Consider the following 6,122-nt stretch of genomic DNA (forward strand, 5'->3'; position numbering starts at 1 on the left):
AGTTTTGTTGATGTTACCATTTTGGCAATATGAATTCTGCTTATCCAAGAACATGAGAGGGCTCTCTATCTTTTAAGAGCTTCATTTTCTCTCTTTAGTATTCTATAATTTTCATTGCAGAGGCCTCCTTAGTTAGATGCATTCCCAAGTATTTATTATTTTCTGAGGTTATTGTTTTCTTTTCCTTTTCAGCAGATCCATTATAGTCATAGAGAAACTATTGATTTTTGTATGTTGATCATGTATTCTGCTACTTTGCTGAATTTGTTTATCAGCCCTAGAAGAATTCTGGTGAAGTATTAGGTCTTCTAGATATAGGATTATGTCATTAGCAAATGGAGATAATTTTACTTCTTCTTTTCCTATTTATATCTTTTTAATTTTCTTCTCTTGCTTATTGCTCTGGCTAGAATTCAAATAACTTTATTGAATAAAAATGGTGACAGAGGATATCTTTGTTTTGTTCCTGATTTTGTAGAAAATTCATTCATATTTTAGTTGTTCATTGATATTTGCTTTGTGTTTGTCATATATGGATTTTCTGATATTGAGATAAATTCCTTCTGTCTCTAATTTCTCCAGAGTTTTTAATATGAATGTTATCGGAGGCTTTTTTTTGCATCATATGATTCTTGTCATTAATTCTATTTATGTTTTGAATTACATTTATTGATTTACACATGTTGAATAAACCTTGAATCCCTGGAATAAAATTCGCTTGATTGTGATATACTATCTTTTAGATGTGTTTTTGGATGGGGTTTGCTAATATTTTATTAAGGATATTTGCATCTATGTTCATCAGTGATATTGGTCTGTAGTTTTCATTCCTCATTCTGTCTGGTTTTGAAATCAGAGTTATACTGACCTCATAGAATATATTTGGGAGTGTTCCCTCCCTTTCAATTTCATATAATAATTTGAGAAATATTGTTGTTAGCTCTTCTTTGGGGGTCTGGTAGGACTCAACTGAAACTCCATCTTCTCCTGTGCTTTTCTTTGTTGAAAGACTTTTAATTGCTGTTTCAATTGTATTACTTGGTGTATTTAGGTTTTCTATACTTTCCAGATTTAATCTGGGCAGGACATATATGTCTAAAAATATGTCGATGTCTTTATATTTTCCAGTTTACTGAAGTATAAATTTCAAAATGATTTCTAATGATCCTCTGGATTTTAGAAATGCCTGTGATGATATCTCCTTTTTCATTTCTAATTTTGTTTATTTGAATCTTCTCTTTCTTTTAGTTAGTTTGACTAAGTGTTTCTTATTTATCTTTACAAAGAACCAACAATTTGTGCTATTTACTCCTTCTATTTTTTTAATCTAAATTTCATTAATTTTGGCTGTGATATTATTTCCTGTCTTCTAGTGATTTTGACATTAGTTTGTTCTTTCTTTTCTAAGGCTTTATAGTAGAGCACTAGTTTATTTATTTTGAAACTTTCTTTTTTTAAAAAAAAATGTGGCACTCCAAGCTTTAAACTTTAGGCTTTCCTCTTAGAAATGCCTTCAGACTGTTGCTGAATTTTGGAATATTATATTTCTGTTTTCATTTGTTTCTAAGAATTTATTGATTTCTTTGATCTTTTCTTTCATGATCCATTCTTTATTTTAAAAAGTATTGCTCAATCTCTATTTTAAGTGATTTCTACTATTTTTCTTGCTGTTTATTTCTAGTTTTATTATATTATTATCTAATAGGATCCATGGGATTATATCATTATTTTTGTAATTGCTAAGACTTACTTTGTGGTCTATTTTAGAAAAGGATTTATGAGCTCTTGAGAAGTAAGTAAATTCAGTTGTTTGGGGGTGTGTGAAATATTCTGTAAATGTCTATTTTATCCATTTAATTTATAGTATTTTTTAAGATGTAAATATCTTTATGAATTTTATGTTTGAATGACCCATCTATTGGTCATGGAGGTACGTTGAAATCAATCAATATTATTGCATTGGGTTCTACCTTTCAAGAAGTATTTGTGTGTGTGTGTGTGTGTGTGTGTGTGTGTGTGTGTGTGTAATTAGGCACACTGACATTTGGAACATACATATCTACTATCATTATATCTTCTTGTTGGATTGTTCTTTTTTTCCCAGGATATAGTAGCTTTTATTATTATTATTTTTTGGTGTATTTCTTTCTTGAGATACATTTTGTCAACTATGTGAATAGTTACTCCTGCTTGTTTTCAGACTCCATTTTCAAGGGATTTATTTTTTTATCATTTATCTAAAGCCTGTGAGTGTCTTCACCACTGATATGAGTCTTGTGCAAACAGCATGTAGTTTGACATTGTTGTTGGTTTTTTTTAGAAGACTTTTTATCTCTTCCCTAAGAGATAGTGGTGTGAGGACTGAACCCAGGGCCTTGTGCATGCGAGGCAAGCACTCTACCAACTGAGCTATAGCCCCAGCCCCCTGGACTTTGTTTTTTGATCCATTTTTCTAATTTATGTCTTTTAATTGGGGTATTGAGATCATTTACAGTCAGCATTATTATGTACATGTCATTGTTATTTCCTGCCATTTTAAAAATAAATCAACTTTTTTTCCTAATACCTTCATTTTATTTATTTATTTTTATGTGGTGCTGAGAATAGAACCTAGTGCCTCACACATGCTAAGCAAGTGCTCTACCACAGAGCTAAAACCCCAGGCCCTGCTATTTTGTTTTGTTTGCTGAATATTCACTTCTGTCTTGATTTTCATTTAGTTAGTTGCTTTTCTACTGGACTTCATCTATTTGAAAGTTTTGGGGTTTGTTTTTAAGTTTTTCTGTATGCAATATTTAAAAAAAATGGTACCAGAGATTGAACCTAGGGGTACTTAACTACTGAATCACACCCCTAATTCTTTTTAAAAATATATATTTTTTAAAAATTCTGAAATGGTCTTGCTAAGTTGCTTAAGGTGTTACAAAATTGCTGAGGCTGGCCTAAACTTGTAATCTTCCTTCCTCGGCCTCCAGAGCTGCTGGGATTACATACAAGTACCACAGTACCCTGCTGTGCACAATATATTTTAAGTATTTTTTTAATCCACTAGCTTAATGGTCATGAATTATTTTAGTTTATCTTATAATGGAACATTTTTATTTTCTCATTTATTCTGAAAGACATCTTTGCTGGATACAGCAATATTGTCTGGAATTTTTTTTCTTTTAGAGCTTGGAATATTCCTTTCCAGGCCTTCCTTGACATTAGTGCCTGAGTCAAGAATTCAGAGTGAGCCTTATGGCTTTGCCTCTAAATGTAACTTGACATTTCTGTCTTGCAACATTTTGTCCTTATTTTCTGTTAGGCATTTTGATTATAATGTGTCTTATGTTCTTCTTTGAATTTTGTGTCTTTGGAGTTCTATATGCATCTTGTATGTGGGTGTCTAGCTCTTCCCTAAGATATGGAAAACTTTTTACTATTATCTCCATGTAGAGTTGTTTAATGCCATTAGCCTTTATCACCAAGTTCTTCTCTATCTGAGTGATTCTCAGATTTGATCTATTTTTCTCTCCCAGAGTTCTTATATATTCTGATCATTTTTTAATTATTTTCCTTTTATTGCACATTGAATATTCAAGTTGCTATACCCTGTCTTTAACACCTGAAGTTCTACTTTCTACTCAAACTAAGCTGTTGATGATGCTTTCAAGTAAATTTTTAATATCATTCATTGTGTCTTTTATTAACAGATGTTTTGATTTGTTTCTTATTTTTTATTGATTCTTTTAGTTACACATGACAATAGAATAACTACTTATTCTTTTACTTACACATGACAATAGAATAACATAATTATACAAGCATGAAATATATTTTGTTCTAATTTAGACGACAGTATTGCTCATTCCCTTTTCCTTTCCCCACTTCTACTCCCTTCCCTCTATTATCTTTCTGTCATTTACCCATAGGTTTTTTTTTAATTATTTTTTTTGTAAGGGTACACAATGGTGTATTGTTTCTTTTCAATATCTCTATTTCTTTATTGAAATAGTCTTCCATATCCTGTATTTGCTCCTTAACCTGTTCCTTAGATCTTCTTTCAGTTCATAGAACATTTTAATAATGAGGTTTTATCATCCTTCTCTAAAATTTCATCCTATTCCACATTTGTGTGTTTCTGTGTTCCTTTGGTGGAGGATTTTGAATTTTAGGGGGAGATTTTTTTTTCACATTTCTTCATATTTTCAGAGGCCTTTGACTTGCACATCAGTTGAGATGGATTTTTCGTCCTTATTTGCATGTGTGTCCTGGTATATGCAGTTATAGTTTTTGCTTTATGTACTTCTCTCTTTTTATAGGATAAGCAAATGTCTAGGAGGAGGACCTGAGGTGCCATTCTTGTTGTTCCTACCTGTGATCTGTTTTTTTAGGGTTTTTTTTTTTTTTTCATTTTCGTATTTTGTTTTTTGTACTGGGGAGTGAACCAGCGGTACTTAACCACTGAGATACATCCACAGTCTTTATTTATTTATTTTTTATTTCAGACAGGGTTTTGCTAAGTTGATCAAGGCCTCACTAAGTTGCTGAGGCTAGCTTTGAACTTGTGATCTTCCTGCTTCAGCTTCCCAAACTGCTGGGATTACAGTCATGCACTTCCACACCCAGTTTTGTTGTTGGTTTTGTGCTTTTGTCTTCCTTATTCTGCATTTTGAAGTATTGTCATGGCTTAAGTTGGACTAGTTCATGTGTGGAGTGAGGTTTGTTGTTACTTGAATGAGTTGTGAGTCTTGCTCAGCAGCAGGATCTCTTCTCTATAAACTCAAAGTGTCCCAATCACTTTCCAGCCTCTTAGAGAAAGAAGGCAGGGAGACAGGATTAGCAACAATGTTAGCAACTGATGTAGCACCAGAAAATAAATGTGTGGGATCTACTTTTAACATCTATAACATTTCAACACTCCCCAACCTATCCCACCTTGTTTCCCTGATGGGAAACAGAGCTCTACAAGCAGATTTGACTTCTGGCCACAATGACTGAAAGTTTGCTGAGAAGTTTTGATTGAACTTTTAAAAATAAACTTTGCCATTGTTTTAAAGTGATGTGCATGCTGTTTGAATGAACTACTGTAGAATTTTAATATCTATTTGTGTTATCTTAATGAGTTAATGACTCAGCTACTCTATCTCTAATGTTTCTCCTTTTATGTATCCGTCTGAAATATATTTTTAGATATTTCTAAATATTTAAGACAAAGAAAAATCAAACAGACTTCATTTCAGGTATCCATCTGATACACAGATAAACTCAGAGTCCCAAGCATGCTAGGCAAACATTCTACAGCTACACCCCAGCCCCTCCTTTCATATTTAACATCCTTCTCAAAATAAATTTAAAAGTAACAACTTCAATATGAAAAGCTTCCTTCTTCTGTACCCTTTGTCTTCACATACTCTCTTTATTCATTTCCAGAAAATTCTCTCTGCTCTTACAAAACGTTAAAATAAAAATCATAGGAATGATGTGCTCCTTCTCCTAGGCAGTTTGCATTTTAGCTATGATTAAGATTTCTTGTTTTAAATCTATGATAATGAAACTTCAAGAGAAAATTTACTCTAAAAATCAGCTTGTGACTGTGGCATAATACAAAAGAAATAACTTCCAGATTTTAACTTTTTGCATGGATTCACTGAAGGAATTTAGGTGGAAAACATGGTTATTTTCTACTCTATCACGACTAGGGGTTATCAGCACATTTCAGTTTCCTAATAAAAGGCAGAGATGACCAGTGTGGTTTATATGAACATTATTTTAAGAATAGTGAAATGAGTAAGGCACCATTCTGGGGAAAAATTAAGTCACAGTAGTGGACTCCCTGTGGCAAAAATTCTTTCAAAACGTATAAGCCTATTAACTCTTCCATAAGAGGATTCAATTGGACAGGGTATTAAGAATATCTAAAGGGCCTGAAGGTGCAAGTTCTGAATAAGATGTAATTTTAGGGCTCTAAATTAGGTTTAACAAAGCCCACAGGGTAATTAAGTCTGTATTTTTTGAACACTGCAAAATTAACGTTGGGGCTTGAAAAATATGTGGGTAAAGATTAGACTCCTTTTGGTGCAGAACATGATTCCCACAGCAGTAAGAAGCTAGAGAGATATTGAAGTGTAGGTGTGTTT

Source organism: Callospermophilus lateralis, chromosome 6 (assembly GCF_048772815.1).
Source record: "Callospermophilus lateralis isolate mCalLat2 chromosome 6, mCalLat2.hap1, whole genome shotgun sequence".
Lineage (NCBI taxonomy): Eukaryota > Metazoa > Chordata > Mammalia > Rodentia > Sciuridae > Callospermophilus > Callospermophilus lateralis.